General features: G+C 37.1%; 1 long non-coding RNA gene across 1 annotated transcript in view; it reads right to left on the bottom strand.

Annotated features, from left to right (window-relative positions):
- Nucleotides 1-571: 571 nt before the first annotated feature.
- Nucleotides 572-26,489, bottom strand: part of LOC308657327 — a 58,002-nt gene continuing 32,084 nt past the window's right edge. Inside the window, exon 3 of the long non-coding RNA XR_014023901.1 lies at nt 572-758. This is a non-coding gene — a long non-coding RNA (uncharacterized lncRNA). The remainder of the gene's footprint in view (nt 759-26,489) is intronic.

The raw sequence follows: 26,489 nt of genomic DNA, 5'->3' as shown, positions 1-26,489 counted from the left end.
TACATTATTTTTCTCTCCTTAGGGTCAGGGTAACATTCCTTAGGATTTTCCAACTTTAGAGTACAATGTACAGCCCTTGTAGAGGCCAACTGGATGCCCTAGGACCACGGTGACTGAGATAAACCCCCTCTGTTTGGCTGGAATAGAATGGGGTTTTACAGCACAGGCAAGCTCTCTCTATAGAAGTCTCTTTACAAATTCTTCATCTCTATATCCACTCTCTCAACCCTCTTTTGTAGACTTTACCTGTAGCTTGGAATCATCTGCTGTGAAACATATTAGCTAAAACTGAGATAAGAAAGATTCTTTTTAACAACAGGAGAACTCACAGACTTTATCTGCTTCTTCTCACCAGATTAGACAAAGAAAAAAAATAGCAGGTCAAATCTTAGAGCAAGTCGCAGCTTGATTTAAGCCTATTTTCTTTGTTGCTTATTTCATTTAACCACGGGAAAGGATGTCTATATTCAGCCGTAGGGACTTAGTTAAAAGCTTTGTGAATTGATAGCTGCAGGATATTGAAATGAATAACAATTTGAGGTTTAATGGTGGCTTTGCTGAACATAAGCAATTCTTAATACACTTAATTTAAATACAAGAATTATTAGGAGCACGAGTTTATATTAATAAGACTTAGAGATTTGATGTGGAGCTCTGTGATGGTTCATTAAGTGGGGGAATAACCAGTGGTCCTTTAGAGCTTTACCAAAATGATGTTGGTTTTCTTCCTTTCTTCTTTTTAAATGCATGGCAACCACCTGTTAATAAAAGGAAGCTACTTAGACGGATATTAGCATAAGTGTGTGAATACTTGGTATTGATGAAGGGTGGGAAAGCAGGTGCTTTTACATAATTCAGGTAAAAGTGTAATCATTACAGCTTTTCTGAAGAATAATTTGACAAAATGTATCAACAGACTTAGAAACCACACAGTCTTCAACCTAGAAATTCTATTCTAGAAATCAATCCTAAGGAACAAAAAAATTCCTGCAAAGACATTTTTTTCAAAGCTGTTTGTTTTTTTTTTAAATCAGTGAAGCAATATAGAAGTTTAACCAGGGAGTTTCACTAAATTATCATTTATCATCTGGTGGAATTTTATGAAATCATCTAAAATTAGTACATGAATTTATGATAAACATAGAATATATTTAAAGAAGCACACACAGAAGAATGTATAGATTTGAATTAATTTGTTTTAAAATGTATATATTTATGTATATAAATATATCTATCTATCTATCTCAGGAAGAACCAACAGTTTAAGAGTGAGTATGATTAAGTAGTGGAATTTGGAGTCATCACTTTTAATTTCAGGATATTAAAATGTAGGAAAATAAGGTGCCGCAGTCTGGTTGGGCACAATCATCACTTTTCTTACCTGTGTTTTCTAATTTTTCCATAATGGATTTTAAATGGATTATGAGCATTTGCAAAGAAGAAATAATTAGGTCTTATGCCATCCAGGCTTGAGGAGTTTATCAAAGTGACAAGGTTCATGCTTCCAACATTAAATACAGATATATGTAAAGAGAAAAATAAAGCTTAGTGCTAATGGAGAAGACAATACTGAAATCTGTTCTTCAGTGAACATTATCGCTCATCTGTTAATTGTAGGTTCTGTGCAGCAGAGAACCTCTAAGATATGTAAGCCAAAAAGCTTTGATAAAAGAAGTTTATAAGGATACAATGTAGTGTATATTTTGAGCAAAGATTTTAATTAAATTTCCTAGATTCCAAATAAACATCTGTCCTCAATAATCAATCTGCTAATGTCAACAGATTTTGAATGATATAACTTTTCTTACTGAATTTGGGGAAAATGGTTTTCAAGTTTTGCTTGTTTTCTTCCTACAAAGAAAGACATCAGTTATATGTAATTAACATGGGACACGGGGTCATTTCAGTTCATTTGAGTTTGGCTAAATTCTCCCAAATGATCCTTATCCCAAACTCATCTGTAGTACAAGTGTATTATTCCTCAGGGTAAATGTTTCTAAGGAAACTTTATGGAAATGGAAAAAACTCTAAACATAACATTTTATATCCAAAGGAGAAAATTACATGTTCGTAATAATGAGCATCATTGTCTTGGGCCCAATAAACAAGTCTTGTTCAGAATGGAGGCTAATAATCAAAAGAGATGCCCTGTTACAATGTGCCAAAGAGAGAAATGTGCACGCATTTTCTCTTGGCTATAAAGCATAAAGAGAGAAAACATTTGAGGGAATAAAGGAAAAATTATTAGCAGGTCACTGTGATTACATTAGCTTTCTTTTTTTTCTTAAGGTCAAACTGACTTCTCAGAACATTCTTAACAAATCTATCTCCCTCCTTCCTCAACCCTCTCACCCTTTTTGTTTTCTCCGTTTAGTTAATCTGAAGCCTTGATCTATAAGAGAGAGCACAGAAGAATAGCCAAATTCTGCATGTAAAATAGCTGAACCACGCAGCTACCAACATACCTGTGACTAGGGAGGGAAAAGGACCCATCCCTTAGAATGCTCTACCCAAAATGGTGAGTTCTGAGACAGACTCAAGAACAAAGGACATGATCTGTAGCTGTGTGCTGTACAAACATGTAATAGAAAAGCAGTATAGTTTTTCAAATTTAGACAATTTTTTTTGCTAAGGGACAAAAGAAATTTAAATACATCCAATGATGTATCTTGTTCTCAGATGGGAAGTCTCATTATTGTGAAGAGATTAGCCTCAGGTTAAATCTTGACAAAATGTCAATCAAAATGTGTGTGTGTGTGTGTGTGTTTTCAGTGCTGGGTATCAAACCCAAGGCATGATGCATGCCAGGCAAATGCTCTACCACTGAGCCATATCCCAACCCCAAAATGATTCCTATGGTCTTCTAGAACAGGGGTCTGCAAGTCGAGTCCCATGGGCCACATCTGGACTACTGCCTATTTTTGTAAATAAAGTTTTATTAGAACACAGTAACATCCACTTGTTTACACATTATCTATGACACCTTTGTTTTATTGTGCAGAATTGAGTACTTGTGACAGGAAACTGCTATATCTACAAAGCCTGAAGTATCTACCATTTTCTGAAGATTGCTACTGAGCTCTAAGGGAAAAAGGAAAAGCATAGTTGAGAACACATTGAAATGAAAAATAAGAGGGAGCAAGTATTTCTACATTTTAACAATAAATAGCCTTAATATTCAAAGTTCCTTCTTTCTAAGAAACCCTTATTGTTGAGAGCCACAGCCGAAGGGGCCCCAGCAAACTTCCAGCTGCCAGCAAACTTCCAGCTGCCAGCTGATGATTGGCTCACAGCGGCCCCAGCAAACTTCTAGCTGCCAACTGATTGGCTCCTCTTCGGTGGTGCTCATTGTGTTGTTTCCCCACCCTCTCAGACCATGGAGCTGCTCATTGGGGGACTTTTTTTTGGCTCTGCCCACGCAACCCTGCCAATCGGCCTCAAGAGCAGGAGTGGGCGGGGGAGAGGCTGTGGGAAGCTGGTGGTGGCAGTTGGGCTCTGAGGGTTTTTCTTGAGGAGCTGTTTTGTTTGGCCTGTGTGGTTCTAAAAATAAAGTTAGTTTCTTTTGACAAGTGGCTCCTGAATTGTGTCCAGCCAGACTGCGGCACCTTATTTTCCTACATTTTAATATCCTGAAATTAATGTGAATGATGCAATAGTAATCCTAGTGGCTTGGGAGACTGAGGCAGGAGGATCATGAGTTCAAAGCCAGTCTCAGCGAAAGCTAGATGCTAAGCAAGTGAGATTCTGTCTCTAAATTAAATATAAAATAGGGTTGGGGATGTAGGTCAGTGGTTGAGTGCCCCTGAGTTCAATCCCTGGTAACCTCCCCAATAAATAAATAAATAAATTTATTGTTCACCATACAGAACAAGTATGTCACAGTGGTAACTGTCTATGCTTATATGAATTTAAGTTTGTATAGAAAATCTCTCCCATCTCTGCCACTGTATCAAAGTTATATATATTGTTAGCAGTATGCACATTTGAGGTGTAATAAGTGAGTTCACTTTACATAAAAAGCATAAACATTCTACAAATATGTCCTAAGGAAAAAACTGGACTCATATATAAAGATAAATTTCTAAGAATGGTAATGCAAATGCTGTAGTCTATAAAACAGCAATATGAGGGCTGGGGTTGTGGCTCAAAGGTTGAAGGCTCACCTAACACCTGCAAGGCACTGGGTTCAATCTTCAGCATCACATTAACATAAATAAATAAAATAAAGGTATTGTGTCCAACTACAACTAAAAATAAATTATTTTAAAAAATAGCAATATGACCCAGCTTCTGTGAAAGGACAGGTGTGTACTTGTTTCTATATACACACTTTTATCTAGCCATCTTATCCTTCTATCAAGGCTGGAAGGACATATCACAGAATCTTAAAAAGAGTTATCTCTAAATTGGAAAGTTACTAGAGATTTCCTACTTTTTTCTTTTATTTTTAGGTTATTTAATGATTTTTAAATGATATGCATAATTTTAGAGAAACAACAGTGATACTCATCAAAAAAAAAAAAACTAGAGGCAGATGGCAAATAGGAATTTTTTTGTAATAGATATACAAAATTATTATTATCCTTCCATATAATGTATTACAAATCAAAGTTAAGAGGTGAATCTTCAATATAAACTTGGTAAAAAAAATTCACGAAAAGTCCCAAAAGATATAAAAAAGTTCAGCCTGCTAGTAATCAAAGTAACGCATTAAAATTAGACTCTTTTTTTCCCGTGTTAAAGCAGCATATTATATTTTAAAACTAAACAATTCAGATCAAAGTATTGGCAAATGTTTTGGCAGAACCTCAATTTGTGTTGATTATATTTTACACCAGAAGGGATTTGAGATAGATTAACATTTCTGTTTTCTCCCTTCCCAGGCCTGTTTTTACCTCTACTGCTTCCCATGAGACAAGGAGGAATTTATGAGCTTGGGAGAAGAAATTAAACATACTCTCCCTAAACTTTCTCAGTTCTAATCCTGAGAAGATCTGTCTGCAGACAGTTTGTAATCTCTTTTCTTCCATGGGATGGGTTTATGAGTAGAGAGATCTCCGGCCATGTAGCCTGTGGAAGGTCCATCTGGGTAAGAGAGAGTCTGTGAATTCAACTGGTTTAGGGGTCAGCTATCACAAGCCAGTTTGACTGCAAATCTAAAACATGGTCTTCCAACTCATTTAAAAAAAATCTTTAGTTTTTTCCGTACTGGGATTGAACTCAGGGGCATTTAACCACTGAGCCACACCCCCAGCCCTTTTGTATTTTATTTAGAGACAGGATCTTGCTTAGGACCTTGCTAATTTGGTGAGGCTGGCTTTGAATTCGTGATTTCCTCCCAAACTGCTGGGATTCTAGGCATGTGCCACCACACCTAGTCCGATGAATTTTTTTATATAAGTAATGAAGCTTCTTCATTTTTTTTTAAACTTTCCATCTCTTTCTCAAAAATCCAAAGAGCAAAGGAAAAAATCCTATGCTCTCCTAGTACTGGTGAAAAGACACCATCTCTTTGGAGTGCAATTTCACAATGTGTTACAGTGGCTTTCCTATTTACCAAGCACATTTCTTTCTAAGAATTTGTGTAAATAAAGCAATCAGAAGAATGGGCAAAATATTTCCATATGAATGTTTATCACAGTATTATTTGTAATAGCAAAAACTGAAAAAAACCCTCAGTGTCCAACTACATATTATAACCAAGAAATAAATTTGAATATTATACAAGATTACTAAAAATCGTGTTGTGGATGGATATTTTTGGTGTGGAAAGTTGTTCATTACATATTGTTAAATTTGAAAAAAAGCGATAGAATAGTATATATGCAATATGATACCAGTATTGCAATATACTTACAAATCTTACAAACTTGAATTTAAAAATACTGGAAGAATGAATACAAAACTATTCACAGTGGTCATTTTTGGATGATAAAAAAATTATTCCACTTTTTCTTCTGATTCTCCAAATAGTTTAGATTATAGACTAATGAGGTAATTAGAAAAATATTGTTAAAATATAATTGAACAGCAAATGTAGCAAATTAAATTTGATTTATGATTATATTTTTAAAAACATTTCTTTCCATAGAATACTAGTTAGTTAATAATTATGTTCATGTTTGGAAGAGTTTTTAAATGCAAGGAAGAAACTTTGAATTAAAATGATAAATACGTCATGAATAAAAAAATTGTGTTACTGTTGTGGTTTTGTTATCTGTATAAACCTATATCTTCTAAATGTCAAGGGAATAAAACACACACCTTTCAGAGGCATGGAGGAGAAAAGATAATTTATAAACCAGTGAGACTGAGAGAAATATGTGCTCAACAAATGGAAATTTTATTGTAAGCAGTATATGAAGTGTATATTTCCAAAGGGTTCAAGTGGTCATTCACGGGATCCTTTCTCCTTTAGATTATTTATTCAATAACTTTCTATTAATAAAGGAGGATTTTGAGATATGAATTAAGAAAACAAATTTCATTGAATGAGCTCCACTCATCACCAAATATAGTGCCAGATAATTTTTACATGTCACTTCATCCCATCAACAGAAGTTCCTTTGTGGAGGAGCAAAAAGAAAATAAATTAGGATTCTAGATATATTGAAAAGATAAGCATGCTTCATTCAGATAATATTTAGAAAAGGAACTCTGGTTAAGTTTACAAAGTAATTTGTTAATAATCTCATTCGGTCATTATTATACCACTGTGAGGAAATTCGGATATCATTTCTTTAAAAAGAAGAAGTTAGGAGTCAGAGTTTAAGTAGCTTGCCTGATTCAGACAAAATAAAGTGGTAAGAATTGGGATACAAACTCAGTCTCTGGTTTTAAAGGTGTGGGTAAAAGTTATTAATTACAGTGTTTAAAGTTGGGACCACTTAAAATCTTCAAGGATTGATTTTTTTATGGATTGATTTTTTTAACAAAACTTTATAAAAAATTAACTTCCAGGTGTTCGAGTAAAGGAATATGTAGAATATATAGATTTCTTTTTTTTCTTGCTGCCCATGTTTTCTCTGAATCACCAAGCTAAACATTCTAATGCTACTTAGTTTTAAATCAATATTAATGGGGCATAACAGAATACCCATAATGACTTAACAATTGATAATCACAACAATTTAAATGGACATTACATTTTTTCTCATGTAAAGTATTCTGTATTTTAGTTTGAGATCTGAAGTATTAGGAATAATATGACTTAAAAACTAAATACTAGTACTTCCAGTTAATCAGAAATTAGAACTGACATATTATTTTCTAAATCCTTTCTTAAGATGCTTTTAGTGGCTGGGTTTTCTCTCATCACAAATAATAAGATTATTTATCTACTGCTGATTTGGGGTGTTAAGCTATTGTGTCTGGAGGAGATATTCACAAAATTTTGGAGTCTAACAAATCTATATGCTAAAAATCAAAGCTGTTTTGCCAAACACCATTTTTAGACCATTTTATAAATACCATTTTACAATACTATGTTTATAAGTGTCATTTTGTAATATCATTAAAATAGAAGTCTTGAGAACTACTTTCTGGTATTTAATGACTAAGAGAATGAATGCATCTTCTACCCAGGAGAGCCTCCAATGGTACCTCTCCAGCATCCCAGGGAGGCCCTTTTGGGTGGCATGGAAAAGTGTTTGCTTCACATTATCACTCAGTGTTAATTAAAGGTTGTCTCCTGTTTATGAAGCCAAGGGTTCTGTCATAAAAGGAAAAGTAGAGGATATTTTTCACACTACAGCATATACATCTTAAATAAGTATGACATATAAGAATCATAGTCAAGTCCCAAAGAGAACAGTTATCCAAAGTATTCAAATTAGTTATCAAATTAAAATGTTCATTCAAAATTCTAGGGGTATTGAGTTCCTTCACTTTAAAAGTTGTTTCCTAACCCTGGAACATAAGTAGGTGACTGTCCCTTGATGAATAAATTGAAATAATAGACTTAAAAGGAACTATGAAGATATTTCAGAATTTAGAACTGAAAAATAATTGCAGGAAACAATTAAACAGAAACATAAAAAGAGAAGGGCTTCCACGATGCTGGCCCAAAGACAAATGTCATTAATTGCTGTAAAAAGAGAAACAAAAAGGATATTACATTGAGTTTTTCTTGATGCTATTTTAAGAAATCTGATAAGCAAATTTCAAGATGATAGCTCTCTTACCTTTTTGTTTTTCTGGTATTAAAATATTCTTTGTTATAGGATGATAATGATTGTTTATGATGGTAGTTCTTTTTTTCTCAATGCTCTACTGTAATGACAAAAAAAAATGGCCTTCTTATGGGGGCCTTCCTCTACCTCATTCGGATGCTATGTCCATATTTAACACTATGGCATTCTGAAGACTGTCAGCCATGTTGGATCTGAAGATGGAGAAAGCAAGCATTGGAGAGCAACATCCTATTGATGTCTTTCAACACACTTAATAAATCTAAATTTCTTTGCCTTAATAGTCTCCACAAGGCCTCTCCCTGTCCACCCCTGTGACTTCATCTGCTTCTTCTCCCATGTGCTCACTAAGCTCTAACCATACTGGCCTCCTTTGTCTTTCTTCAAGAGCTGAACGCTCCTGCCTTGTGGTCTTTGGGGTCAAATTTATTTGCTTGTTATATTTCTTATAACTCTTCAAATGTTCAGCTCCTCACTCTTCAGTCCTCTGTTCCCTTGACCAACCTATCTAAAGTAGCTGCCTACTTTAGATCCCCCTAGTCACTTTCTAAAAATCATTTCATTTCCTCCATTATACTAACTGCTTGCCACAGTCTGGCTGGGCGAAATAAGGGGGGGGGGGGGCAAGTGACAAGGAACTTGTGAAGGTTGATACAGCGGGAGCCGCTTTTTTGTAGGACAGTAGAAGTATATATACATTACTGAATACACAGCTTGACTCAATTTAGCATCATCCAATTACAGCAATCAGTCATTAAGGAATCCTCATCATCTTAATAATTATACATAGCTTAATTTAATTGACATCATCTAAACACAGCAGTCAGTCACTAAGGAATCTCTATCATATTTTTATTTATTTATTTTTATTGTTGGTTGTTCAAAACATTACATAGTTCTTGATATATCATATTTCACACTTTGATTCAAGTGGGTTATGAACTCCCATTTTTACCCCGTATACAGATTGCAGAGTCACATCAGTTACACTTCCATTGATTTACATATTGCCATACTAGTGTCTGTTGTATTCTGCTGCCTTTCCTATCCTCTACTATCCCCCTTTCCCTCCCCTCCCCTCCCCTCTTCTCTCTCTACCCCCTCTACTGTAATTCATTTCTCCCCCTTGTATTATTTTTCCCTTTCCCCTCACTTCCTCTTGTATGTAATTTTGTATAACCCTGAGGGTCCCCTTCCATTTCCAAGCAATTTCCCTTCTCTCTCCCTGTCCCTCCCACCTCTCATCCCTGTTTAATGTTAGTCATCTTCTCATGCTCTTCTTCCCTACTCTGTTCTTAGTTACTCTCCTTATATCAAAGAAGACATTTGGCATTTGTTTTTTAGGGATTGGCTAGCTTCACTTAGCATAATCTGCTCTAATGCCATCCATTTCCCTCCAAATTCTATAATTTTGTCATTTTTTAATGCAGAGTAATACTCCATTGTGTATAAATGCCACATTTTTTTTATCCATTCGTCTATTGAAGGGCATCTAGGTTGCTTCCACAGTCTTGCTATTGTGAATTGTGCTGCTATGAACATCGATGTAGCAGTGTCCCTGTAGCATGCTCTTTTTAGGTCTTTAGGGAATAGACCCAGAAGGGGAATAGCTGGGTCAAATGGTGGTTCCATTCCCAGCTTTCCAATAAATATCCATACTGCTTTCCAAATTGGCTGTACCAATTTGCAGTCCCACCAACAATGTACAAGTGTACCCTTTTCCCCACATCCTCGCCAGCACTTGTTGTTGTTTGACTTCCTAATGGCTGCCAATCTTACTGGAGTGAGATGGTATCTTAGGGTGGTTTTGATTTGCATTTCTCTGACTGCTAGAGATGGTGAACATTTTTTCATGTACTTGTTGATTGATTGTATGTCCTCCTCTGAGAAGTGTCTGTTTAGGTCCTTGGCCCATTTGTTGATTGGGTTATTTGTTATCTTATTGTCTAATTTTTTGAGTTCTTTATATACTCTGGATATTAGGGATTTATCTGAAGTGTGAGGAGTAAAGATTTGTTTCCATGATGTAGGCTCCCTATTTACCTCTCTTATTGTTTCTTTTGCTGAGAAAAAACATTTTAGTTTGAGCGAGTCCCATTTGTTGATTCTAGATATTAACTCTTGTGCTATGGGTGTCCTATTGAGGAATTTGGAGCCTGACCCCACAGTATGTTGGTCGTAGCCAACTTTTTCTTCTATCAGATGCCTTGTCTCTGATTTGATATCAAGCTCCTTGATCCATTTTGAGTTAACTTTTGTGCATGGCGAGAGAAAGGGATTCAGTTTCATTTTGTTGCATATAGATTTCCAGTTTTCCCACCACCATTTGTTGAAGATGCTATCCTTCCTCCATGGCATGCTTTTAGCCCCTTTATCAAATATAAGAAAGTTGTAGTTTTGTGGGTTGGTTTCTGTGTCCTCTATTCTGTACCATTGGTCCACCCGCCTGTTTTGGTACCAATACCATGCTGTTTTTGTTACTATTGCTCTGTAGTGTAGTTTGAAGTCTGCTATCGCTATACCACCTGATTCACACTTCCTGCTTAGCATTGTTTTTGCTATTCTGGGTCTTTTATTTTTCCATATGAATTTCATGATTGCTTTCTCTATTTCTACAAGAAATGCCATTGGGATTTTGATTGGCATTGCATTAAACCTATAGAGAAGTTTTGGTAATATCACCATTTTGATGATGTTAGTTCTGCCTATCCATGAACAGGGTATATTTTTCCATCTTCTAAGATCCTCTTCAATTTCTCTCTTTAGGGTTCTGTAGTTTTCATTGTATAAGTTCTTCACCTCTTTTGTTAGGTTGATTCCCAAGTATTTTATTTTTTTTGAGGATATTGTGAATGGAGTGGTTGTCCTCATTTCCATTTCAGAGGATTTGTCGCTGATATACAGGAATGCCTTTGATTTATGCATGTTGATTTTATATCCTGCCACTTTGCTGAATTCATTTATTAGCTCTAATAGTTTCTTTGTAGACCCTTTTGGGTCTGCTAGGTATAGAATCATGTCATCTGCAAATAGTGATAATTTAAGTTCTTCTTTTCCTATTTTTATGCCTTTAATTTCTTTCGTCTGTCTAATTGCTCTGGCTAGTATTTCAAGGACTAAATTAAATAGAAGTGGTGAGAGAGGGCATCCCTGTCTTGTTCCAGATTTTAGAGGGAATGCCTTCAACTTTTGTCCATTCAGAATGATGCTAGCCTGAGGCTTAGCATAGATAGCTTTTACAATGTCAAGGTAAGTTCCTGTTATCCCTAGTTTTTCTAATGTTTTGAACATAAAGGGATGCTGTACTTTGTCGAATGCTTTCTCTGTGTCTATCGAGATGATCATATGGTTCTTATCTTTAAGTCTATTGATGTGGTGAATACCATTTATTGATTTCCGTATATTGAACCATCCTTGCATCCCAGGGATGAATCCTACTTGATCATGGTGCACAATTTTTTTGATGTGTTTTTGTATTCGATTCGCCAGAATTTTATTGAGGATTTTTGCATCTAGGTTCATTAGAGATATAGGTCTGTAGTTTTCTTTCTTTGAAGTGTCTTTGTCTGGTTTAGGAATCAGGGTGATGTTGGCCTTGTAGAATGAATTTGGAAGTTCTCCCTCTTTTTCTATTTCCTGAAATAGCTTGAAAAGTATTGGTATTAGTTCCTCTTTAAAGGTTTTGTAAAACTCTGCTGTATACCCATCCGGTCCTGGGCTTTTCTTAGTTGGTAATCTTTTGATGGTTTCTTCTATTTCCTCAATTGATATTGGTCTGTTTAGGTTGTCTATATCCTCCTGACTCAATCTGGGCAGATCATATGACTTAAGAAATTTATTGATGCCTTCACTATCTTCTATTTTATTGGAGTATAAGGATTCAAAATAATTTCTGATTATCTTCTGTATTTCTGAAGTGTCTGTTGTGATATTGCCTTTTTCATCCTGTATGCTAGTAATTTGAGTTCTCTCTCTTCTTCTCTTCGTTAGCATGGCTAAGGGTCTGTCGATCTTATTTATTTTTTCAAAGAACCAACTTTTAGTTTTGTCAATTTTTTCAATTGTTTCTTTTGTTTCGATTTCATTAATTTCAGCTCTGATTTTAATTATTTCTTGCCTTCTACTTCTTTTGCTGTTGTTTTGCTCTTCTTTTTCTAGGATTTTGAGATGAAGTATGAGATCATTTATTTGTTGGTTTTTTCTTTTTTTAAGGAATGAACTCCATGCAATGAATTTTCCTCTTAGAACTGCTTTCAATGTGTCCCATAGATTCCGATATGTTGTGTCTGTGTTTTCATTTATCTCTAAGAATTTTTTAATTTCCTCCTTAATGTCTTCTATAACCCATTGATCATTCAGTAACCTATTGTTCATTCTCCAAGTGATGCATGATTTTTCCTTCCTTCTTTTATCGTTGATTTTCAGTTTCATTCCATTATGATCAGATAAGATGCATGGTATTATCTCTACTCCTTTATATTGTCTAAGAGTTGCCCTGTGACATAATATATGATCTATTTTTGAGAAGGATCCATGTGCTGCTGAGAAAAAAGTGTAACTGCTTGATGTTGGGTGTTATATTCTATATATGTCAATTAAGTCTAGGTTGTTAATTGTGTTATCGAGTTCTTTAGTTTCCTTATTCAACTTTTGTTTGGAAGATCTGTCCAGTGGTGAGAGAGGTGTGTTGAAATCTCCCATGATTATTGTATGGTGGTCTATTAGACTCTTGAACTTGAGAAGAGTTTGTTTGATGAACATAGCTGCACCATTGTTTGGGGCATATATATTTATGATTGTTATGTCTTGTTGGTGTATGGTTCCCTTGAGCAGTATGTAGTGTCCCTCTTTATCCCTTTTGATTAACTTTGGCTTGAAATCTATTTTATTTGGTATGAGTATGGACACTCCTGCTTGTTTCCGAAGTCTATATGAGTGATATGATTTTTCCCAACCTCTATCATCTTAATGGCTTGCTGGCGTTACTTCTCAAACCACTCCTCTTGGCAAAGTGCCAGGGGCCATCTTGACTTGTCTGTGGCTCTCAACAACTGCTAATCATATTATTTATTTATTTCTAACTTATTTCTAGTCTATCTCCTTTTCTGGGAATATAAGCTCCAAGAATGTAAAATGTTTATTTTTCTTCTTCTCTTTAGTATCCCTATTTCCAAAAAAAGGTACCTAGCAATACAGTGTTATTAGATACCATTAATTGAACAGAAGGAAGGAGGGAATGAAATCAGATAATCAGAAAAGATTAGGAAGGAAGGGGAGAGATTATATTGATATTAAAAAGAAGAGAAAGAAAATTCAATTGATTTTGACTGAAGTACAAGTTTATGAATATCTTGATTATGTCATTACTTAATAATCATCTATAATAAAAACTTGGTAAGTGCATGGATTTGTTGAATTAATGGATGAATTATTAGCTCCGTTTAGGACATTCTGTGAAATATGGACTAAGAGACAAGAATATTCTCAATGACAAGAAGTAATTTCTTCTAGTATTTGAATTTGAAAAGACATGAAAAACAAAATTACACATAATGTTAAATCAGACCTGGTCAACATTTCCATGACAATGTTTAAAATAACCATAAATCATTTTATAAGAATTGCTCAGATTATCCTCTGAAATGAATGGAATATATGTTAACACCTAGTATGGTCAAGGTTCTGTGGTCAGCATTTTCATCTGTATTATCTTATCAGGTCCTCATTACAACTAAGTCATGTCTGTTTAGTGTGTGTGTGTGTGTGTGTGTGTGTGTGTGTGTATGTATTTTGGCTGGGTACGTACTTTTAGGAAGTAAAATTAGGAATGGTCCCATCCTGTCCAGACAAGGCTAGGGCATAGAGGTTCCTGGCAGGTGGAATTAGTTGATGAACATCCCACACTTTTTTATACCCACAGATCCACATTAGCCACTGAGAAGTATTCTGGGTAAAGGGTTTAAACCTGTCAGTCACTGGGCTTAAAGTGTATATGGATATATTTGACAGATTAATGCTGGTAGTTTTAACTGGTAGTTTTGATCTTGAGAGTCCCCAAAGGCCCACATGTTAAAGGTTTGTTTCCCAGGGTGGAGTTGAGAAACTGATGTAACTCCATTTTTGAAAATAAATAAAAAACAGCAGCTTCTACATCAAGGCCTGTCCAAGGAAGGGGGCGTGACCCTTGTCCTTGGAAAAACCCACAAAGCACTCCTAGGCACATATCCACCCTGCTGAGTTGTTTGTCTACAAATAACAGGAGAGATCTGTGGTGTCAGGTGTCCCTGACTCAGTTAAGCTAGGTGAGGACCCATAGCAACCCCCCTAGCAACCTCCAATCAGCATGAGACAGGGAAAATACCTGGGATGCCAGATGACCCCCCCAGTAGTTTATGGTGGTTGATAATATGTTGGGAAACCATGTAGTTTAGCATGTACTCCCCTCGTGGCTTAAACCAATCAATTCAAAGGAATCCCCCTCTTGTACTAACCAATCACCCTTACCCAACTTTTTCTCACCATTGAATGTGCTAATCAATGTTAAGAGTTGTTGTTTGATTTTCCCGCGGTATGGAATGATTTGCTGCGTGATGTTGTGACCATAGAGTATCCCCCCAAAACCTATAAAATCTCACTGTACAAAGGACCAGGACTCACTCCCTGGGACCGCTGCATCAGGAACTGTTGTAAGTCCAGGCTTGATCTTGCAATAAAGACTCTTGTGTGATTGCATCGGATTCTGCTCCTGGAGGTCTATTGAGGTCCCACAAATCTGGCATTACAGAGTTATGGGAAGTAGGGGAACCTTTAGGAGGTGAGGCCTAGTGTGAGGACCTTAGGACATGGTGGAGTGTGTCCTTAGAGGGGATTATTGATCTTGGCCCCTGAATCTTTGCTTCTTGGACATGAGATGAACAGATTTGCTCTTCCACACTCTCCCGCCCTGATGTGCTGCCTTGCCACAGGACCAAAACAACGGGATCAACTGATCATGGATTGGAACCTCCTAAACTGTGAGCCAAAATACACCCTATCTCATGCTAGTTAATTATCTTAGGCATTTTGTTATAGTGAAAGTGTAAGGGTCTGGCGAAGCATCGGAGGAAGAGACCACACAAGAGACTGACTTCATGCAATCGGCAAAGGGGATTTATTGATTCAGCATGCTGAGGTTCCAGGCTCACTCAGGAAGATAGAGCAGCCCAGAGCCCAGAGCAGAGGTCAAGCAGAGCTTAAGTACACTTTTTGGATAGGGTGGGGGGCTTTGCATACATCAGAACAAATCATCATGAGGCGCAGGAAAATTGAACAACAACTCTGAGACATGATTAGTACATTCATTGGCGGGAAGAGGCTGGACAGGGGTGATTGGTCACTTCTAAGCGGGGTACACATTCAAAATGATTGGTTTTGGGGCCTGGATGCCTACGTGCCGAGCTACTCAGAGCCCTTAGCTATTAAACAACCAGGGAGTCAGTGGAAATATTTACTGGGCAGTTCGGGTATTGTCCTAACAGCTACAGGGATTACAGGTTCTGGGGGTAGCAGAGGAGTTTTAACAATACCTAGTCTTTTACTTTTTAACCCAGGCCTTGAAGTTTAGAAACTTTACAATGCCTGGTCTCTTACACTTTAACTCAGGCTTTGTGGCTTAGAATCAGCTTAGAAATTTTACCTTTACAAAAGGAAGATGATTAACACAGTAACACATGCTGGCATTTAGGAAACAAAGTGAAGTGAGTGACATTTTTAATGAGGAAGGAAAAAGACTAGCATTATAAATAAGGTAAACATGTTCTTTTTTATGCATTGTTCTTCTGAGGAACTGAGTTCTTCAGAGATCAGTTTGGTGCTCTCACTTAGCTACTCTGTTGTATTTATAGGCCTGGGAGAAACAGGCTATATATCAGTCAGAGTTTCAGTTCCAGATCAGAGAAACTACCTTAAGCAGAAAGAGAGTTAACATAGATGCTTACAAAAGTATTGGAAGGACCAGAGGATCCAACATCAATGGGTTTCCAGGAATGACATCTTGTACCATATTGACCAGTCAGGGTAATTACCATGTCACACGATGATCACAAAGTACAGGAATCAGTAAATGGCTGGAAGCAGAATACCCCACCTTATCTACTAGCCTAGGAGCCAAAAGTCACCACCACTATTGTTGGTTTCTAGCTCCACTCCACTTCACCCATGATCCATGCCAGCAAAACAAATGCCCCATATTCTGACCCTTGATACCATAATGCCTGGGTCATCCCTGCTGCAGAAATTCCTAATGCTTCCATGATCATGCTTGCCAGTCAAAGTGGTAAAGGCAGCTGAGGTGCAGTCTGCACATTGCTCTTGTCTTTTGAATGTTGTGTGGGTATCTGTGCTTGGAAAAGACAGTTGAGCTCAGAACTCTGTGGTCAGTTCTCCGTGGTTTGAGAAAAGTTATTTTTAAGGTTTTACTCTCCTTGTAAAAAACTAGTCTGCAACATCTGCTACACACTACATGTATAAATTGAAACTTAGGGCTCTGGATGCTGAAGAACGTGAGAGCACAAGCAATTTTGCTGCAGGATGACTACAATGAATAGTTCTTGTGGCACTCAGATACCCTTGTTGTGGGAATTTCTTCAACTCTGCTGAGAGCCATTAGCCAAGTAGGTATGACAGTTTCCTTGCCAGCGTACCCCATGTTGCTTAGAGGAAGGACTCGTGGAAATGGACTTGCCTTGGACATTCGCAGTGACATTGCATGTATGTTTGAGAAAGGTGACCCTGCTCAAGGACCAGGGCGGATCCGGGTTTAGGGCGGATCAGGTTTTAGGGAGTATCCCGTCCTTGGGTTTAGGGCGGTTCCAGGTTTAAGGTGTACCCTGCCGGGAATAGGGCATATCCTGCTGCCTCAGGCACACCTGATCCTTGAGTTCCTGTTGAGTTCTTGTGGGATTCAGAAAGTATTTGGGATTCAAAGCCTGGTGGAGTATGTGAATTTTGCAGCAGAACTTGGATTTCCCCAGAACGTGTGTGTAGAGGGCCAGTGTGAGTTCGGGAATAAAGAATTGCTGTTTGAATCTACAAGGTGTGTGGTGGCTCGTGATTCTGTGCCCAGCCAGACTGCGGCAACTAAGCACACAAGGGACATTCTTTTTCTTATTTTGAAGCAGAGACAACAGACATCTCTGCCTAGAGGTGCGTGGGTGATGTTTCAGGTCTATCATAAAACAGGCATATAAATCTTTAGCTCCACCAACTCCTGAATGACAGAAAAAGAATGAGGAATGAAAATTGCACTTGGAAAAGCAGTTACAAGGAATGACCAGTCCTGAAGCTGTGGACTCTTACATGGAAGCTCCTTAAGGTTGTGTAAATAACCAGGGATCAGGGATTGTTTCCCTAATATTAAGAAGAAGAAATTTGCCTGGCGTGATGGCACACACTTGTAATCCCAGCAGCTCAGGAGACTGAAGCAGGGGGATCTCGAGTTCAAAGCCAGCCTCAGCAATGGCAAGGCACTAAGCAACTCAGTGAGACCCTGTCTCTAAATAAAATACAATAAAGGGTTATGATGTGGGATGTGGCTCATTGGTTGAGTGCCCCTGGGCTCAATCCCTGGTACCAAAAAAAAAAAAAAAAGGAGTAATCAAAGTCCTCAAGATTCCTGCATTAATATACCCTTGTGTAAATTCTATTCCTTATATTATGAAGATAATGAAGCTTACAGCAAGTAACTGACTTGCCTAAGTCATCTACAGATAGAGCTATGCTTCAGCTCCCTGCAAAGTGTTCATTAGGAAGTTTCCAGCTGAAAGCAAGTATTGCTTTAAATTCTCTTAAACAACAGACATTCATCCTCCACCTCCATATAATAGGAGTCAAGAGGTTTCATGAACAGGAGAGCAGGGCTTCAGTTCTTTCTGGGCTTTCTTTAGCTCTTCCTTTTCCAATGCTGATATTTATTTTAGGCTGGAGACAGGATGGCTGCCACAGGTCGAGGCCTCACATCAAAGCATGATAATGGCATTTAGTAGAAGAAAAGGGTCACATTCACCTGTGGCCTTCTTGAGAGCATACTAAGTCTTCCCACAAGACCCCCATCAAATTTTTTTTCATGTCTCATTTACCAGAACTGATTCCCTTCTCTGAACCTATCCTTGGAATGTGGAAAAAGATGATCATATTGGGCTACACTAGCAAGTGTTCCCCACGGGAGCTGGGAATGAAGTTAGTTTCTTCTGAAGCACTTAGCTTTGTGCAAAAATGGGGGTTATCTGAACAAAATCAGTCATTCTAGGAGAAAGGAAATGGTCATGGTGGCTGGACATTGAGGAATGGTGTCTGTTGCAATCTCTCGATTAAAAATGATTTTCCTAGAGGAAAATTATGAGAATTACTCGTGAAGATTTTCTGAAGAATGAGTAAGCACCCAAATGCTAGGGGAGAAAAGGGAAAGTTAGAAAAGAAGGTAGAGCACTTGCCTAGCCCGAGTGAGGCCCTGGGTTCGATCCTCAGCACCATGTGAAACAAACAAAATAAAGGTATTGTGTACAACTAAAAAAATAAATATTAAAAAAAGAAAAGAACTAGAGACAAGATGGTTTATATCAAGAGAGACCACATCAGGGGATCCATTGTACTATTAATAGGCATGGCAAAAATGCTTGCAACAAATGTGTAAACTGTGATAAAAGTTCTAATAAGAAGGTCCTCTGGAGAGGAGGCAGGACATGAAGAATTCAAGATTCACAGAGATACAGGATCCAAGCTGGAGTAGTGTCTAAACAGACTAAAGGAATAAAGTGACCAATGAGAAAAAGAAAGGCAGGGAAGGGTTCAGGAGATCTGGCCAGTGGTACACTGGTGGGAGGTGCTGTTGCTGAGATACTTGTTCAGTACTGTCAGAATCAGTCCCTTGCAGCTGGGTTCTGCAGAGAAAGAGTGGCTCTTAAATAGCTGACATCCTTTTGTGTCTTTGGTCATTAAAAATACCATTTAATGATGAGAATTTCAGCAGAGTCACAATTCTGAATATATTCCCTTGTGCTCACTGCCTAGGAAGAGTGGTTTCCCACCCCTCTGCTCTGCTCTTGGCTACCTTTCAAAGCAGCAGAATCTGAGAGTGGTCTGCGCAAGGAGCAAGAGCTCCATATTACAATTAACAGCATCTTAGCACCTCCCAAATCTTGCCTGGAATGTCTAATTCACTGAACCACTGAGCCACTGCGGTGGCTCTCTGGAATGATTTCTAGGAATATCATTCTACAAATGCTTTCCAGGAACCCTTGCAATCCTCAAATCTGTGTCTCCTGTGATTCCTGCTATGTTCCATGTTAAGCTTAAGTGTGTAGGACCTGACAGCATTATGAGCAGATATAGGATGATTCTGAATGCCTATTTCAGACTGACAGATATTTTATGATTGAGGGCTATTGTACAATGTCTGGATAGCTGGTGTTTGTATTTAATGAAGCTGACTTATAGCTCAGGGGCCAGACTTCAAAGAAGAAGAATCAGGTAGATGATATAAATCCAGTCAGAACATCTCTTTGCTCTTCAGAAGCTAAGCACTGAATGTGGCCAGCTGTTGTGCTATGCTGATTGTACTTAGAATATATTTAAATTAAGGTTAAACCATATGTTCCTCTCATGAAACAGGTAGGAAGTAGGGGAAAGGTTGGTTTCTATTTGGAAAATTCAAGATTCATTACCAAGATAATATAAAATATAGGTGTTGGATATCAAGAGTGGTACATGTCTAACTAATCATTCACTTAGAGGTTTCTAAGAATTTAATGGGTTATTAGCTCACAGTATTTACATTTCAACCCTGTGTAGTGACTTTCTATAGTTTTATGTTGCCTCACTGTTGTTTTGAATGCAAGTTTAACTTTCCTTTGCCAGAAGTGTGCTTAGTCACCCTTGACACAATTTCCAGTTCTCTACCTCCTCCCAATTCCTTAATGTTATATATGCCTTATACAACCACCACCTGGTGAATGCCTTCTTATGGGACAGCTAGACACAACCTGCCTATAGGTGCTTTTGATCTCTATACCCTACATGGACTGCACAGATATGCTATGGCAACCTTCTCTCTTACTGAATGACCCATGGGACTTGTGATAGCTTGCTTCAAACCCACCAAACCACCAATTAAAGCTCCCTGCATGAATTCTGCTTGGGTAACACCCGGGGCCCCAGGAAAGGCCAAATCTCATAGATCCCTTTCTCCCATGTGTTCTCCTCACCCACTGGTTGAGCACATATGTTCTGGATGGCTCCCCTCTTCTTGTTGGCCCAGAGAGCATGCTGCCCTCTTCTTTCTAAGACTTATGAGTAATAGACTGTATCTGTTATTTCATGTGCTTTGTTATCTCTACTGTGTCTCACCTGATACCCACCTGAACATAACTTCTTTCCTGGTTAGAGCTCTTCCAGAGAATAGCCATCTTGATAGGAATAAACTGAACACAGGTCAGACAAGAGCCACAAAGGTGTCTACCACCACAAAGTTTCCTGTGACAGCGACACCTAGTCATGGGACAGAAATTTAGGCATCAGTCTGTCAAGATTAAGAAGTATCCTGTGACAGGCACAATGTAAACACCATGTTCAAATCCTTGGAGTCCCATCTGGGTAGAGCTGCAGGTTACAGTTATTGTCATTAAAGAGACTTCAAGACCAAGTCAGAAAATTTATAATCAGACTTTTGAATCTTGAAATAAAATTTCAGGTCATGGGTTCTGAAAACCCTAGATCTTTTATGCAATGTATCTTGAGATCCTCAGCTTTCTTCTTGGTTATTTTAATTACGTATTCAAGAAAGGCATTAAACATGGCTGGTCTAAAAACTAACAAATCATGTCACCTTCTTTGGGATAGATCATTATGAACTTATTCCTAAATTGCAGCATAGGAGAATCTCTGTCACACCTCATACAAGATACACAAATATACCAATTCCACAGTTTATTAGTTGGAATAATTCTATAACATGTAAAACACCAATGAGAGTGCCAAAGAAAGAAGGATACAGACCTAAAGATTAACATATAGAATAATCTTTTGAGAGGAATTCAGCACTTTTCATAACATACGATTAGATGTTAGTATAAATCTAACTTTTTCCCTAGAGAGTAGCTAACTTGGTAAGAATATCCTGAACAAGTAGTATAAAAGGTAGAACTTATCTGCAAAGAAATACTTTACCAATTGTGAGATATTATTATGCAAAATTGTATTTCTGGTTAGAATACAGACATTTTGTGTTTACCTCCTTCATGATCATTCCAGTTTTGCACACTAGGCACGCACCCTGCTACACGCATGGCAGCCCTCAATTTGGAAAGGGCTATGTTTCTTGACAACATCCCAAGATCTGCTCAATAAGAATTGAAGAGACTGCCAGTCACACTCAGTCTTGATAATCCCCTTTGCACAAGCAAGAGACAGAACTGATGGTTATGTCATCCTTTCCCACCCAAGTACTCAGGGCAGATAAAGGCTCAGGGGATAATGAGGCAGTGATTCAACCACTACTGGATCTTACCCCTCTATGTTTGTAAAGGCTGAAGGGTTGCCTCTGAAAACAAGATTCTGGGGCATGAAAATAATTCACAGATACCTACTTCATTAAAAAATTAGAATTTCTTTCTTCTTAGAAGTTATACTTGGTGATTAATCTGTGTCTCCAAGCTTACATCTATTCATTTTATTATATTATATGTAATTTTAGTTATTTAGTTCTTTTTTAAAAATTGTTTTTAGTTATACATTGACACAATATCTTTATTTTGTTTATTTATTTTTATGTGGTGCTGAGGATGGAACCCAGGGTCTCTCACGTGAGAGGAGAGTGCTCTACCACTGAGCAACAACCCCAGCCCCAGTTCTTCAGTTCTTTGAATGCAAACAGTCTTTCTTTCTGGTGCAGAGATTTTTGTACATTTGTCAAAGCTTTTGGAGAAGATATGAAAGAGTAGCAAGTGATAAGTGGTGATGCAAAAGGTGAGGGGTGTGTATTATTAACTGGGGAGCCTGACAGTTCAGGAGTTGCCAAAGTAATAAAGTCAAAAGTAATGGATGATATTGTTTTGAGAGTGGGGAAAGAGATCATGCAATTTTGGCATTGCAAAAATCTACTTTTCCTCCTCTAGACTACAAAGGGATAGGTGCAATGTGTGACATAAAGTAGGTATTCAGTAAAAAATATTGCATACTGAACAAATAAAATATAAAAGCATCATGAGTATAGGATAATATTATTTTCTACTACTCATGTCTAGGTAAAATGATGGCATGAGGACGAAGTATATAATTTCCCTCTAGTACTGAACTGTATGAAAAAAAGAAAATCCCATTCAATAAAGAAACCCACAAATTCTAGGAAAAAAATAATCAGAAACATACCAGGGAAATTGTCAATGATTTATAATATAAATTTAAAAAATATGTAGCCCTGGAAGGAATTAAACTTGAGCCTTGTTTTATTGCCTCTTATCCTGGTTCCAACTCCACAAAATCAGCTCTAGGGAAAGAAAATGGGTCAACGGAATTCTGATAATGCTCATTTGACCATTAATTTAGAAAGAAGACGACTTAGGAAGTAGATTTTAATTTTCCCTCCTCTTTTGTCTTGAATGGAATGAAAGCAGCTTTGAGGAGAGGGCAAAAGTGACAAAGTTAACAACTAGCATTGAACAAGTATGATGAAGCATTAGTTGCCAAAGCTCCGTGTTATATAGTGGGGACAACCAAAGGCTAAAGGTTTCACTCACTTTGATACCTTTAGTAGGATATACCTGCTCAGGTCAAGTAAATGATGATAAGAGATAACAGCATGTCAGGAGAACATAATTAAGGTCCCCTTACAGAATCTGCATGAAACCCAAGCTGCTATCTCACCAAACCCATCCTCCATTTTCAAACTCGCCAGATAAGGAAAAAATGAGAAGCTTAAGGACACAGAAGATCCGAAGAAATACAATGTATGTTGAGACTGGCAAGCATTTATTAGACTAGGTGTCCATCAACAGGTGAATGGACAAAGAAAATGTGGTATATATACACACTTTTATCAGCCATAAAGAAAAATGAAATTATATCATTTGCAGGAAAGTGGATAGAACTGGAGACCATCACGTTAAACAAAATAAGCCACACTTAGAAGATCAAGGGTTGGATGTTTTTAAATGTAGATGCTAGAGAGGAAAAAGAAAAAGTATGGTGAGGTATCTCATGAAAATCAAAGGGAGATCAGTAGAATTAAGGGACAAAAGTATGGGGGTGGGATTGAAGGGGGTAGGGGAGAAGTTCTGGGGAGTGATATTGGACGAATTATATTGTATTGTGTACAGGTACAAATTTGTAACGCACCAATAAAAATGTGGGGAAAAAAAGAGTAGCAAGCATTAGCTTGCTAAAATAATGTATGTCAATTAAATAAATAATGTATGTCAATTACCTAAAATATCAAGAGTAAAAATAGGAGGAGAAAGAGGCAAACAATTATGAAAAGAAAAATTGAAGACTGAGACTGGAAAAAAGTAACTCGAGGTTAATAGGGCAAGTGCCTGTGAAAACTTTTTTGCTAAAGAACTATGAATTTGGTAAGATGAGAGTTCAGATAAATAAGTGGAAGAGGATAATACAGGAAACTGAGAAGGTGAGCAAGATATATTCTATCAGAATAGCATCATTGAGTGATAAAAAAATTTAAAGGGAAAAACATCAAGAATAGACTATGTGATTCATTCAAATTTCTGATATGGAAGATGGAGAGGAAATAATCACATAAAAGAGAAAAAAGATAAAGTGTGTACAACAATTCTAGAGATAATTATAGCTAAATGAAAAATAATAAAAATTATGAAGCACAACTTAACAGTGTTTTTGTAGTACAGATTCCAAGAAAGCAGAAAAGATCTGCAAGGGTTAATGGAAAAACAATCCTGAGATGAACAAAAGCAGATCCAAAGACTGATAAATGAGAACAATGAATTTAGAATGAATTGCACCTATAGATTCTTTTTTAAAAAAGGTCTCTCAAAGTTTAAGACAATAATAGGAATAACAAATTATTCACAGGTTAAAGCTAAAATCCATAGGGGAGTATCTGATAGCATTTCCATGATTCTTTTTTTTTTTAATGTTTATTTTTTTAGTTGTAGTTGGACATAATACTTTTACTTTATTTATTTTTATGTGGTGCTGAGGATCGAACCCAGGGCCTTGCACATGCTAGGTGAGCGCTCTACTGCTGAGTCACAGCCATAGCCCTTCATGATTCTATTGGTTGAAAGGCTGAAAGAAAGAAAAAGTTTTGCTCTTTAATCTATTATGGTACATATGCATGGAGAAACTTTGATTACTGTGTTCATTTCCATGGGTTAAAGTCTATGGGCCAAATTTTTCATTATACACTTTAAAAACTATGTGTCCTATTTATAATGAGGTGGCATCATGTGTTAAAAATTAATGTCATTGTTCTAAAAACCTCCATAGAATATAGAAATAGTTTCCCTAAATTATTTATATATTCATATATAAAAATATTATAAATAATATTTATAATATCCTTCAAGGAATCCCAGAAGAGACAAAAGACCTATGTTCCCATTTTTTGCCTTTCTCAGCCATTTAGTTACCTTGTACAAGTCATTTATCTAGTTGTACTTTCTTTTCCTAACCTGTTAAATGGGTATGTATTACCATAATTATTGCACAGAAGAATGTATCCATCAATTTTCTATGGCTATAACAAAAATAACTGAGGTTCACATAGAAAATAGATTTTTTAGGTCGACATTCTGGGTAGGTACAGAAGATGACTTATGGCAAGGTAAGAAGCAAGAGACCTTGGAGAGAACAGGTTCACTCTTTTTGTAACAGCCCACTCCTGTGAAAACTAAATCACTTTTGTGAGATACAATCAACTCCTCCCACTGAGCATTAATCCATTCATGAAAGTGGAACCCCTGATGACCTAATTACTTTCTACAAAGCCCATCTCTTAAATGTTCCCATACTTCAACACTGCCATAAGGGGAATCAAGTTTCTACTACATGAAACTTTGGTGAACAAACCATATCTAAACCACAACAAAGAGGTAATGGGTGCTTGGAGAGAGTAAATGACTTGTCCAAATGCATAGTAAACTTTCTGATGTGTTGAGATAAAATAAAGGGTAGGAAAATGCTTTGCAGAGGGTAACTGCTTATGCAGAGTCTGTTGCTATCAGTTTAGTGGTGGCATTACAGACAATAGGATTTAGAAGAAATTTCATATCTTTTTTCCTCTAAGCTCATGTTTTAAAAAATAAGTAATACCAAGGGCAAATTTCTATTGCAATGAAAAAGGGTCTCTGTTTTATAGAATTTGATGTTCTAATAGAATTTCTGGGCTGAATACTAGGAAGAAAAATGGTTGAAAGATGACTCTCTTCCCATGTTTAAAAGTAGAAAATAAAGAAGAATTTTATTTATGATAGGCTTATTTTTTTTCTGGGTTCCACCTACATCTTACACCTGCTTTTACCTACGTAACACAGGATGCACTAATATTTGTCCTCCTCCTCCTCCTCCTTTACGTTCGCATAGAGAGGCTTTCATTTATAATGATGTTTGATCACAGAGAGCAGCACAGCTCAACTCAAAGGCATGTGGGGAGTAGATGGCTCTCTCTGTTCCTTCTTTCCACCCCCACATGATGTCCCATAGTAGCTGATTCACCCAGCAGGAAGAAGGGCAAATAGAGTTTACTAATAGATCAGTACATGGAAGGGGGAAAACAGGAAGGAGGCTTCTAGAAGAAGTATTATGATAGGACATTTATTAAATAAACGTGACTTCAAACATATCTCATCCTGGACAATTAAGTTAAAACATAACAGCGTTGCTGCACTTGCAATTTCTAACAGTTCCTGTCTAGCTTTCCTGAAGCTATCCAGACAGAATCTTTCCAACATCAACACTGTGTTTTCTGTGTACCGTTTAAAAAGGTTTTGTTGCTGTAATCTTTTATTCAACAAATATTGAGTTCCTACTATGTGTCAGGTTCTAAGTCAAATAAGAAAATGTTAACATGTTCAAAAGGCACTCTGCTGAATTGATCATTCGTATACAAATACTCTTAAGACTGAATTGTCAGGAATTTTGGCTCAGTTAAGAACCAGAAGGCCAAGCTGGCCTGACCTCAGGGATGGTCACATGTAGGGGCTGAGCTGTTATATTCTCTCTCTTCCTTTTCTCTTGTTGTGGTTTGGATGTGAGCTGTCCCTCAAAAGCTCATGTGTAAGACAATGCAAGAGT

The sequence above is a fragment of the Spermophilus citellus genome, assembly GCF_964194105.1.
Source record: "Spermophilus citellus genome assembly, chromosome: 9".
In the NCBI taxonomy this organism is placed as follows: Eukaryota; Metazoa; Chordata; class Mammalia; order Rodentia; family Sciuridae; genus Spermophilus; species Spermophilus citellus.
Note: the sequence above shows the minus strand (reverse complement) of the source record. Positions and strands in the feature narration are given on the sequence as shown.